Source organism: Saimiri boliviensis, chromosome X (genome assembly GCF_048565385.1).
Source record: "Saimiri boliviensis isolate mSaiBol1 chromosome X, mSaiBol1.pri, whole genome shotgun sequence".
Classification (NCBI taxonomy): Eukaryota; Metazoa; Chordata; class Mammalia; order Primates; family Cebidae; genus Saimiri; species Saimiri boliviensis.
The window spans coordinates 120,047,434-120,060,477 of record NC_133470.1 but is presented as its reverse complement, the minus strand read 5'-3'; the positions used below and the strand labels follow the sequence as shown (position 1 = coordinate 120,060,477).

The 13,044-nt window shown below is 37.8% G+C and overlaps 1 protein-coding gene across 9 annotated transcripts in view; it reads right to left on the bottom strand.

Moving 5' to 3' along the window:
- The window catches only part of LRCH2 (leucine rich repeats and calponin homology domain containing 2), a 174,185-nt gene that overhangs the window by 14,293 nt on the left and 146,848 nt on the right, over positions 1–13,044 (bottom strand). For 6 of the 9 annotated variants that reach the window (XR_012515668.1, XR_012515665.1, XR_012515670.1 and 3 more), the window contains 2 exons: positions 4,124–8,160; positions 3,065–3,240 (listed from right to left, as the gene is read on the bottom strand). The gene's annotated coding sequence lies outside the window, so the exon portion shown is untranslated. The remainder of the gene's footprint in view (positions 1–3,064; positions 3,241–4,123; positions 8,161–13,044) is intronic. The other 3 variants (XR_012515667.1, XR_012515669.1, XR_012515671.1) reach the window with 3 other exon arrangements.

Sequence of the window (13,044 nt, the reverse complement as noted above, 5' to 3'; positions counted from 1 at the left end):
GAAAAGTTGGAAGTTGGCAGAGGTTAGTTTGTGAGGTTAAGGAAAAGAAATCATCTCTATAACATGAGTCTAAGTTGAAGCACCAAGAGCTGATGTAGAAGCTGCAGCAAATTATACAGAAATACCAAGCTGAGATCATTGATGAAGTTGGTTACAATAAATAACAGATTTTATGTAGACAGCCTTCTACTGGAAGAAAATTACATCTATGACTCGTATAGATAGAGAAAAGTCAGTACCTGGCTTTAAAGCTTCAAAGAACAGGCTGAATCTATTGTTAGGGATTAATGCAGCTGCTGAATCTAAGTTGAAGCCACTGTTCATTTACTCATGTGGAAAATCCTAAAACTCTTAAGAATTATGCTAAATCTACTCTTGCTGTGTCCTAGAAATATAACAAAGCCTGGATGGTGGCACATCTGTTTACAGCATGGTCTACTGAATATTTTCAGCCCACTACTGAGACCTACTGCTCAGAAAAAAAAAAAAAAAAAAAAAAAGATTCCTCTCAAAATATTACTGCTCATTTAAAATGTATGCAGTCACCCAAGAGCTGTGTTGGAGATGTGCAAGATTAATGTTGTTTTCATGCCTACTAACACAGCATCCATTCTGCAGTCCATGGATCAAGGAGTAATATTAACTTTCAAGAAATACATTTTATAAGGCTATAGCTATCATAGATAGCATTTTCTCAGATGGATCTGGGTAAATTGAAAACCTCTAGAAAGAAGTCAGTATTCTAGATGCTGTTAAGAACATTTGCAATTCACGAGAAGTCAAAATATCAACATTAACACAAGTTTGGAAGAAGTTGATTCCAATTGTCATGGATGACTTTGAGGGGTTCAAGACATCAGTGGAGAAAGTAACTGTGGGTGTGGGGGAAACACCAAGAGAACTAGAATAAGAAGTGGAATCTAAAGATGTGACTGTCTTGCTGCAATCTCATAACAAAATTTGAAGAGATGAGGAGTTGATTTTTATGAATGAGCAAAGAAAGTGGTTTCTTGAGATGGAATCTACTGCTGGTGAGGATGCTGTGAACACTGTTGAAATGACAACAAACAATGAAATATTACATAAATTTATTTGCTAAAGCAGTCATAGGGTTTGAGAGGATTGACTCCAATTTTCAAAACAGTTCTACTGTGGGTAAAATGCTATCAAACAGCATCACATGCTACAGAGAAATGTAGCAAAGGAAGTGCCAATTGACCTGACAAACTTCATTATTGTCGTATTTTAAGAAGTTGCCACAGTCACTCCAACCTTCAGTAACCACCACGCTGATGAGTTAAGCAACCATCAATATCTACGTAAGGCCATGCACCAGCAAAAAGATTTCAGCTTGCTTTGCTGAAGCCTCAGATGAAGTATTTGTTTAGCAATGAAGCATTTTTAATTAAGGAATGTGCAGCTTAATATATAATGCTATTGCACACTGTAGACTACAGTGTAAAAATAACTCACATACTGAAATCAAAAAAATTCCTGTGATTCATTTTATTATATTTGCTTTATTGTGGTTGTCTGAAACTGAACCCACAGTAACGCCATGGTATACCTGTAATTTAGTTGTACAATATAGCTTTCTCTTTTCTCTTCTCTGAGATTTTGTAACATCTCCCTAAAGCCTCCTTCCCAGCTCCTGATAGCCACCATTCTATTCTCATCTTCTATGAGTTCAGTGCTTTTAGATTCCACATATAAGGGAGATCATGAAGTATATGTCTTTCTGTGTCTGGCTTATTTCACTTAACATAATGTTTTCTGCAATCATCCATGTTGTTGTAAATGCCTGGATTTCCTTCTTTTCAAAGGCTAAATAGTATTCTGTTGTGTATATATACCACATTTTATTTATGGACCCTTAGTTTGATTCCATATCTTGGCTATTGTGAATAATGGTGCAATAAACATGGAAGTACAGCTATCTCTTGGATATACTGATTTCATTTTTCCTGGATATATACCCAGTAGTGTGACTGCTAGATCATACAGTAGTTTTATATTTAGCTTTTGGTGGAAGCTTTATACTGTGTTCCTTAATGCCTGTACTAATTTCCATTCCCACCAGCAGTGTGCAAGTGTTCCCTTTTCTCCACATACTCTCCAACAATAGTTATCTTTTGTCTTTTGATAATAGCCATTATAACAGGCACCTACTATATCTATGTTTTCTGAAGCACATATTTTTTCCTAATATAAAATATTTATTTATTGTTTGCTTGTCATTCATTGCCTATTTATCTTCTCCTAGACTAGGAGCAGATATTTTTCTCTATTTTGTTCACTGGTTGAATTCCAAATACTTCAATCAATGCTGGACATACATTAATTGCTCAACAAATATGTTCTAAATGAATGAATGAATTGAACAATCCCTATGGAGAATATGTAGTATATTAGATTGACACTATGTCATACAATATTTTGATAAACTAGTGAAGGCAGCAATGTCAGTCCAATCATTAAGCTAAAAATAGAAATAGTAAATGTAATTCATTCAATTACAAAGTATTATTGCATGCTGCTTTCATTCATTATTTTTTAAAATATTAATTCAGTGCTTACACATTAAACTTCACCATCATTTATATAGCTATATCCATCCATAAACCCATGCACATATGTGCTATTTATAAACACTTGGACAGGGACACACAAGCAAGAAGTAAAAGTGGTGGGATAGAAGGAACAAAGTAGAAGGAAAATGAGAACAAAATAGGCTTGTTCATAAAGTGTTAGGACAGCATTTGGTTTGTGGGGGGCTGAAGAGAGAGTACAAAAATGTTCAAGAAAAAAAGTGAGAGGTGGTGTCAGAATTATCAGAAAATGTCTCACCTGGGTCTCTCATGAAACTTAACTTTAATTAGGTAGGTCAGCCTCATTACACATTAACCTCATTCCTTTTATTCCTGCTCCTGAGATCCCTATCTATTTAAAACCTTAGATTTTAATATCAATCTTCTTAATTCCAAGATACCACATCTCCCTGGTTTTATTAAATTGCATAGTACATTTCCTGAAACTGAAAAAAAAAAAAAAGATATTCACTTACTTTCCATAACAAAATAGAAATGAAGTATTAGACTTGCACACTCCTGCAACTGTAAGTCTTCAGATTCTCAGAAAATAAGTTCTGAAACAGAAGAGGGTTGCTGCACCACTGGTTTTCTTTTGCACTTTCCACTTTCATTTCTTATCACTACATGAGTTCTTTTTAAGTAGAATTGACTGTAACAAGAACAAAGAGAATGCTGACACCACTTGGACTATAAAAGGCATCTGGAAACATCTACATCCACCTCCGGCTTCCTTTCAAAAAATTCTGTAACATCTGCAGTTTGCTCATTAAAACACTTTATTTATTTGAACAATCAGAGGAAAGTGTCAGCATTCCAAAAACGAACAGGTAAAAAGGCATTTATTTTTATGTCAGGACATATCTAACATTTTTCCCCTCTGTCATTTTCCTCTCTTAGTTTTTCATGTTACTAAGCTTTCAAAGTAGTTGATATTTGAAAAATAATGTCAATATGTCAGAACTATACATGGCCTTAAAATTTATATTTATTTTTTCATGTGAGTTTTATAAGAAACCATTTGGATAGTCAGAATAGGAATCATTCACCTCATTTTCTACATGAGGGAAATAAAAATGCAGTTTTTAAGATCACATAACCAAAAATTGTTCATTTAGTAATAGATATCAGGCTGTCTTATTCCTTGCTTGCTTTTAATGCTGGCTGTGAATTTGTGTTTCCCTTTAGCAGATATTAATTGAGCATCTCCCACTGCAAAATCAAGAGCTACACACTTTAGGTACAAACATAAGACATGGTCCCTCTCCCTTCAAGAAAATTACTATCTAATATAGAAAAAAGACATATAGATATGTATTGCCAATACTATAAAATAAAAAGTTATATTTAGACAGGTCTGCAGGCCAGGCACAGTGACTCATGACTATAATCCCACAACTTTGGGAGGCCAAGGTGGGAGGATCAGTTAAGGTCAGGAGTTCAAGACTAGCCTGAACAATGTAACGAGACCTTGCCCCACAAAAAGAAAAAGAATTCAACCAGACAAGGTGGTTTACCCTTGTAGTCTTACCTACCCTAAAAGCTGAGGTGGGAGGATCTCTTAAGCCCGGGAAATGAAAGCCACAGTGAACTGAGTTCATGTCACTGTACTCCAGCCTTGGTAACAGAGCAAGATCCTGTTTCAAGAAAAAAGAAAGAAAAGAAAAGAAAAAAAGAAATGAAAAGATAAGTCTCCAAACTTTGTAGATAATATACCATGCCATGCTTTCTTATTTTGAACACATCCCCTCAGGAGAACTATGTGTATTTATAAATTATATACATGCAGCGTGATACATGCAGTGTCATAAATAGCTTATGTCTTAAGACAAAACATATTCAGGGCAAAGTTTACTTTATCATACAAATGTAAATGTATATATCAAAGTCTTCTTGCTAACTTTTTTTTAAATTTTACTTTAAGTTCCAGGATACATGTGCAGAACATGCAGGTTTATTACATAGGTATACGTGTGCCATGGTGGTTTGTTGCACTTATTGAACCATCTTTTAAGTTCTCTCTCTTCACCCACCCCTCCCCCCACGAAACAGGCCCTGGTGTGTGTTGTTTCCCTCCCTGTGTTCATATGTTCTCATTGTTCGACTCCCACTTGTGAGTGAGAATATGTGGTGTTTGATTATCTGTTCCTGTGTCAGTTTGCTGAGGATGATTGCTTCCAGCTTCATCCATCTTCCTGCAAAGGACATGATCTCATTCCTTTTTATGCCTGTGGACTATTCCATGGTGCATATGTACCACATTTTCTTTATCCATTCTATCATTGATGGGCATTTCGGTTGGTCTTCTTGCTAATTTTGATTTTTTAGGCCAACATTTTAGCAAGTATGACTGAATCATCATGGTTTTTAGATTTGTTCTATTTTGTATTTATACTAATAATATGCCAGACAAAGAATGCTGTCAATTTGTTGTTCAGTTGAGCTTTTGTTATTAGTAATATCTTCAATATTCTTTGCAGTAATCTTTTACATTCATTTTGTGAGGGTTAGTTTATTTCAGACTAGACAATGTGATTGGGAATTCTAACTGGGAACATGCAAACTGCAATATCTTGGAATATGGTGAACATAAACTAATAAATTAATGTGTCTTTGTTCACTACTCCACTCCCAGAACTTCAGGAGGTAAAGGTGAGAGAATCCCTTGAGCCCAGGAGTTTGAGGCTGCAGTGAGCAATTATGTCACTGCACTCCAGCCTTGGGTGACAAGGTGAAAACCCATCTCTATTAAAAAAAAAAAAAAAAAAAAAAAAAAAGAATGAGCTACAGATATAACATTTCACTTATGTGCATTTTTTTCAAGCATCAGGCTTTCCAAATTACTTAGATTTATAGGAGTACTTCCCAGTGGGAATTTTCACATGACTTTGAAGTAATTGTTAAAATAGGAGACTTTCCTGTGTTTTACTAACTACTAGGGTTTTAATCCAATGTGCCTTCTTATTTATAAAATCCCTCTCCAGTGTGCATTATTATGTGTCTTTCAATAGATATGAGAGAAATTAAGGCCTTCCAATGATGGTTTATGTTCATAAAGTTTTTCTCAGGAAAGAGTTTTTTCATCTCTTCCAGCGGATCTGGAAGTGAAGGCCTAATCGTATGTTTATATTCATAAGGGTTTTCTTCTCTGTGAATATTTCTACGTTTTCAAAAAGAACTGGAAAAACTGAAGGCTTTATCACCTTTCTCATATTCATAATAGTTTTCTCCAGTGTGAACCCTCTCATGTCTTTGAAAGCAATTGGGAAATTTGAATCCTTAACCACATTTTTTTTACATTAAAAGAGCTTCTCTCCAGTATGAGTCCTTTCATGGTTTTGAACATTACTGGACAAACTGAAGACTTTACCACATTTCTTATATTCATAGAGGTTTTCTCCAGTACTGGTTCTTCCACATTTTTAAAGGGAACTGGGAAAATTGCATGCTTTCCCATATTCCTTGCATTCACAGAACTTCTCTCCAGTATGAGTTCTTTCATGTGCATAAAGGGAACCAGAGCCTCTGAAGACTTTACCAAATTTCTAACATTCATAGAGTTTTTTCCCACAGGGAGTCCTTTTCTGTATTCTAAAGAAGCTGGAATGTATGAAGGCCTTACCACATTTTGCACATTCATAAAGGTTATCTTCAGAATAGTTTTTTTTTTTTTTTTTCATGTCTTTGCATGGAACTGGAACAACTGAAGCCTTGACCACATTTCTTACATTCATAGAGTTTCTCTTACATGAATTATTTTATGTTTTTGAAAGAAACTGGAAAGACTGAATGATTTGCCACATTTCTTATTTTCATAGGCGATTTAAAGTCACAATGAAACCTTTTATGTCATTAAATGAAACTGGGACAATGGGATGCTTTCCTTTATTACTTAATTCATAGGGGTTCTCTCTAGTGTGAGCTATTTTATGTATTCAGTGAGTACTGAAGAAAATGAAAGCTTTACCACATTGTTTATATTTATAAGGTTTCTTTCCTGTGGGCATTCTCTGAAGTTTACAAAATGAACTGAGAAAATCAAAGTGTGTGTTACTCTGTTTCTCTGAATAGTCTTGAGAGAAATGAAGACTTTCCCACATTATTGACATTTATGTGACTTATCTCCACATTCCCCACACTCATGGCTTGAGTCCAGTGTGACATACAATATGCCTCTCAAGGGATTAATGACATGAAAACTTTTCCACACACACTACATTAACATGGTTTTACTCCTGTAGGACTTTTCTTGTTCAGATTAACATTTGGAATCTGGCTGAAGGTTTCCCATGATGACTTGACTACCTTCCTTACTTCAACACAGTCTCTCTATGATGTAATTTCTTGAATTTCTCCCAGGATTTTTGAACTGATCTCCAATGTTGTCATCATCCTGTTTGTTTTCTACAGAAGCCAAGTTCCTGGAGGTTTTCCCCATCACATCTCTATAGAGATTCTTCTGAGAAGGATCCAACAAAGCCACCTTCTCCTGAATGAAGTTCCCTGCCACATCTTCAAAAGGCTACTGAGTCCATTTCTCAGGTTCTGGTATGTCTCAATGTCCTACCTATGGATCTCTCAGTACCTTCAGTAACAGGGCAACAGAGGCTATGACAAAGCCACTTGGGACTTCTGGCAGCAGAGAAGGTAAATCAGCAGAGATGAAATCCCCAGGTATTCTTATATTTCCATTCTCAAATCCAATGTCAATCTAAAAAAAAATTCGGAGTGTATTTCTGTAGTTTTGGACACTGTTGCATCAGTTTGTTCTATGATCAGAAAATGAATTCCTAGAAGGTGGCTGGCAAGATGGCAGAATAGGAACAGCTCCAGTCTACAGCTCCCAGTGAGATCAATGCAAAGGGTGGGTGATTTCTGTATTTCCAACTAAGGTACAGATAATCTCACTGGGACTGGTTAGACAGTGGGTCCAGCCCATGGAAAGTGAGCTGAAGCAGGGTAGGGCATCACCTCACCTGGAAAGTTCAAGGGGTTGTGAAACTCCCTCCCCTACCCAAGGGAAACAGTGAGGGACTGTGCCATGAGGAATGGTGCATTCCAGCCCAGATACTATGCTTTTCTCACAGTCTTTACAACCCACAGACCAGGAGATTCCCTCAGGTACCTAAACCACCAGGACCCTGGGTTTCAAGCACAAAACTGGGTGGCCATTTGGGAAGACATTGAGCTAGCTGCCAGAGTTTTATTTCATACCCCAGTGGCACCTGGAATGCTAGGAAGACAGAACCATTCACTCCCCCTGGAAAGGGGACTGAAGCCAGGGAGCCAAGTGGTCTAGCTCAGCAGATCCCACCCCAATAGAATCTAGCAAGCTAAGATCCACTGGCTGGAAATTCTTGCTGCCAGCATAGCAGTCTGAAGTCAACCTGGAACACTGGAGCTTGGTGGAAGGAGAAGCATCCACTGTTACTGAGGCTTGAGTAAGCAGTTTTCCCCTGACAGTGAAACAAAGTTTCCAGGAGGTTCAAACTGGGTGTAGTCCATGACAGCTCAACAAAGCTGCTGTAGCCAGACTGCCTCTCTAGATTCCTCCTCTTGGGGCAGGGCATCTCTGAAAGAAAGACAACAGTCAGTGGCTTATAGATAAAACTCCTATCTCCCTGGGACAGAACACCTTGGGGAAGGGCCGGCTGTAGGAATAGCTTCAGCAGACATAAATGTTCCTGCCTGTTGGCTCTGAAAAGAGCAGTGGATCTCCCAGCACAGTGCTCAAGCTCTGCTAAAGGATAGACTGCCTCCTCAGGTGGGTTCCTGACTCCCGTGCTCCCAACTGGAAGATACCTCCCAGCAGGGGTTAACAGACACCTCATACAGGAGAGCTCCGGCTGGCATCTGGCAGGTGCCCTCTGGGATGAACCTTCCAGATGAAGAAGCAGGCAGCAATCTTTGCTATTCTGCAGCCTCTGCTGGTGATACCCAGGCAAACAGGGTCTGGAGTAGAACTCCAGCAAACTCCAGCAGACCTGCAGCAGAGGGGCCTGACTGTTAGAAAGAAAATTAACAAACAAAAAGAAATAGCATCAACATCAACAAAAAGGATATGCACACACAAACCCTATCCAAAGGTCAGCAACATCAAAGACCAAAGGTAGATAAATCCATGAAGATGAGGAAAAACCAGTGCAAAAAACCTGAAAATTCCAAAAACCAGAATACCTCTTCTCTTCTAAAGGTTAACAAAACTAGATGAAGCCAGCAAGGGAACAAAACTGGATGGAGAATGAGTATAATGAATTGACAGAAGTAGGCTTCAGAAGGTGGATAACAACAAACTCCTCCAAGCTACAGGAGCATGTTCTAACCCAATGCAAGGGAACTAAGAACATTGGAAAAAAGGTTAAAGAATTGCTAACTAGAATAACCAGTTTAGAGAAGAACATAAATAACCTGATGGAGCTGAAAAACACTGCACGAGAGCTCTTAGAAGCATACGCAATTATCAATAGCTGAAATGACCAGGAGGAAAAATAGGGAAAATAGGGAGGAAATGACCAGGAGGAAAAAGATATCAGAGATTGAAGATCAACTTAAGAAATAAAGTATAAAGATGAGATTAGAGAAAAAAAGGATGAAAAGGAATGAACAAAGCCTCCAAGAAATATGAGATTATGTGAAAAGATCAAACCTACATTTGATTGCTGTACCTGAAAGTGATGAGAAGAATGGAACCAAGATGGAAAACACTCTTCAGGGTATTATCCAGGAGAACTTCCCCAACCTAGCAAGACAGGACAACATTCAAATTCAGGAAATACAGAGAACACCACAAAGATACTCCTTGAAAAAAGCAACCCCAAGACACATAATTGTCAGATTCAGCAAGGTTGAAATCAATGAAAAATGTTAAGGGCAGCCAGAAAGAAAGGTCAGGTTACCCACAAAGGGAAGCCCATCAGACTAACAGTGGATCTCTCATCAGAAACCCTACAGCCAGAAGAGAGTGGGGGCCAATATTCAACATTCTTGAAGAAAAGAATTTTCAACCCAGAATTTCTTATCCAGCCAAACGAAGCTCCATAAATGAAAGAGAAATAAAATCTTTTACAGACAAGCAATGCTGACAGATTTTGTCATCACCAGGCCTGCCTTACAAGAGCTCCTGAAGGAAGCACTAAATATGAAAAGGAAAAACTGGTACTAGCCACTGCAAAAACATACCAAATTGTAAAGACCATTGACACTATGAAGAAACTGCATCAACTAATGGGCAAAATAACCAGTTAGCATCATAATGCAGGATTAAATTCACATACAACAATATTAATCTTAAATGTAAATGGGCTAAATGCCCCAATTAAAAGACACAGACTGGCAAATTGGATAAAGAGTCAAGACCCATCAGTGTGCTGTATTCAGGAGACCCATCTCATGTACAAAGACATATATAGGCTCAAAATAAGAGGATGGAGGAATATTCACCAAGAAATTGGAAAGAAAAAAAAAGCTGGGGTTGCAATCCTAGTCTCTGATAAAACAGACTTTAAACCAACAAAGATCAAAAAAGACAAAGAAGGGCATTACATAATGGTAAAGGACTCAATGCAACAAGAAGAGCTAACTATCCTAAATATATATGCACTCAATACAGGAGTAACCAGATTCATAAAGCAAGTTATTAGAGATCTACAAAGAGACTTAGACTCCCACACAATAATAGTGGGAGACGTTAACACCCCACTGTCAATATTAGATCAATGAGACAAAAAAATTAAGAAAGTTATTCAGGACGTGAACTCAGCTCTGGACCAAGCAGACGTCAATAGACATCTATGGAATTCTCCACCCCAAATCAACAGAATATACATCCTTGTCAGCACCACATCACACTTATTCTAAAATTGACCACATAACTGGAAGTAAAAAACTCCTTAGCAAGGGGAAAATAACAGAAATGATAACAAACAGTCTCTCAGACCACAGTGCAATCAAATTAGAACTCATGATTAAGAAACTCACTTAAAACCACACAACTGCATAGAAACTGAACAACCTGCTCATGAATGACTACTGGGTAAATAACGGAATTGAGGCAGAAATAAATAAGTTCTTTGAAACCAATGAGAACAAAGACACAATGTACCAGAATCATGGGGACACAGCTAAAGCAGTGTTTAGAGGAAAATTTATAGCACTAAATGCCCACAGGAGAAATACCCACAGAAGAACAATCTAAAATTGACACCCTAACATCATAATGAAAAGAAATAGAGAAGCAAGAGAAAACAAATTCAAAAGCTAGCAGAAGACAAGAAATAACTAAGATCAAAGCAGAACTGAAGGAAATAGAGATATGAAAAACTCTTAGAAAAATCAATGAATCCAGGAGCTGATTTTCTGAAAAGATCAACAAAATACATAGACCAACAGCCAGACTAACAAACAAGAAAAGAGAGAAGAATCAAATAGACATAATAAAAAATAATAAAGAGGATATCACCACTGATCCCACAGAAATACAAACTACCACCAGAGAAAACTATAAACAAAACTCTATGCAAATAAACTAGAAAATCTAGAAGAAATGGATAAATTCCTGGACACATACATCCTCCCAAGACTAAACCAGGAAGTCAAATCTCTGAATAGACCAATAACAAGGTCTGAAATTGAGGCAGTAATTAATAGCCTACCAACCAAAAAAAAAAAGCCCAGGACCAGACGGATTCATAGCCAAATTCTACCAATGGTACAAAGGGGAGCTGGTGCTATTTCTTCTGAAACTATTTCAAACAACAGAATAAGAGGGACTCCTTCCTAACTCATTTTATGAGACCAGTGTCATCCTGATACCAAAACCTGGCAGAGACACAACAAAAAAAGAAAAATTTAGGCCAATATCCCTGATAAACATCAATGTAGAAATTCTCAATAAAACACTAGCAAACCGAATCCAGCAGCACATCAAAAAGCTTATCCACCATGATCAAGTCAGCTTCATCACTGGGATGCAAAGCTGTTTCAACATATGCAAATCAATAAATGTAATCCATCACATAAACAGAATCAATGACAAAAAACACATGATTATCTCAATAGATGGAGAAAAGGCCTTCAATAAAATTCAACACCCCTTCATGATAAAAACTCTCAATAAATTAGGTATTGATGAAACGTACCTCAAAATAATAAGAGCTATTTAGGACAAACCCACAGCCAGTATCATACAGAATGGACAAAAGCTGGAAGCATTCCCGGTGAAAACCGGCACAAGACAGGGATGTCCTCTCTCACCACTCCTATTCAACATAGCATAGGAAGTTCTGGCCAGGGCAATTAGGCAAGACAAAGAAATAAAGGAGTATTCAAATAGGAAGAGAGGAAGTCAAATTGTCTCTGTTTGCAGATGACATGATTGTATATTAGAATACACCATCATCTCAGCCCCAAATCTCTTAAAGCTGATAAGCAACTTCAGCAAAGTCTCAGGATACAAAATTAATCAGCAAAAAATCACAAGCATTTCTGTAACCGAATAATAGACAGAGAGTGAAATCATGAGTGAACTCCCATTCACAATTGCTACAAAGAGAATAAAATCCCTAGGAATACAACTTACAAGGGATGTGAAGGACCTCTTCATGAACTACAAACCAATGCTCAAGGAAATAAGAGAGGACACAAACAAATAGAAAAATATTCCATGCTCATGGATAGGAATAATCAATATTGTGAAAATGGCCATACTGCCCAAAGTAATTTATAGATTCAATATTATCCCCATCAAGCTACCATTGACTTACTTCACAGAATTAGAAAAAAACTACTTTAAATTTCATATAGAACCAAAAAAGAGCCTATGTAGACAAGACAATCCTAAGCAAAAAGAACAAAGCTGGAGGCATCATACTACCTGACTTCAATCTATACTACCAGGCTACAGTAACCAAAACAGCATGGTACTGGTACCAAAATAGATATGTAGACCAATGGAACAGAACAGAGGCCTCAGAAATAACACCACACATCAACAACTATCTGATCTTTGATAAATCTTGACAAAAACAAGGAATGGGGAAAAGATTCCCCATTTAATAAATAGTGTTGGGAAAACTGGCTAGCCGTATGCAGAAAACAGAATCTGGACCCCTTCCTTACACCTTATGCAAAAATTAACTGAAGATGGACTAAAGACTTAAATGTGCGCCGGGCGCGGTGGCTCAAGCCTGTAATCCCAGCACTTTGGGAGGCCGAGGCGGGTGGATCACGAGGTCGAGAGATCGAGACCATCCTGGTCAACATGGTGAAACCCCGTCTCTACTAAAAGTGCAAAAAATTAGCTGGGCATGGTGGCGCGTGCCTGTAATCCCAGCTACTCAGGAGGCTGAGGCAGGAGAATTGCCTGAGCCCAGGAGGCGGAGGTTGCGGTGAGCCGAGATCGCGCCATTGCACTCCAGCCTGGGTAACAAGGGCGAAACTCCGTCTCAAAAAAAAAAAA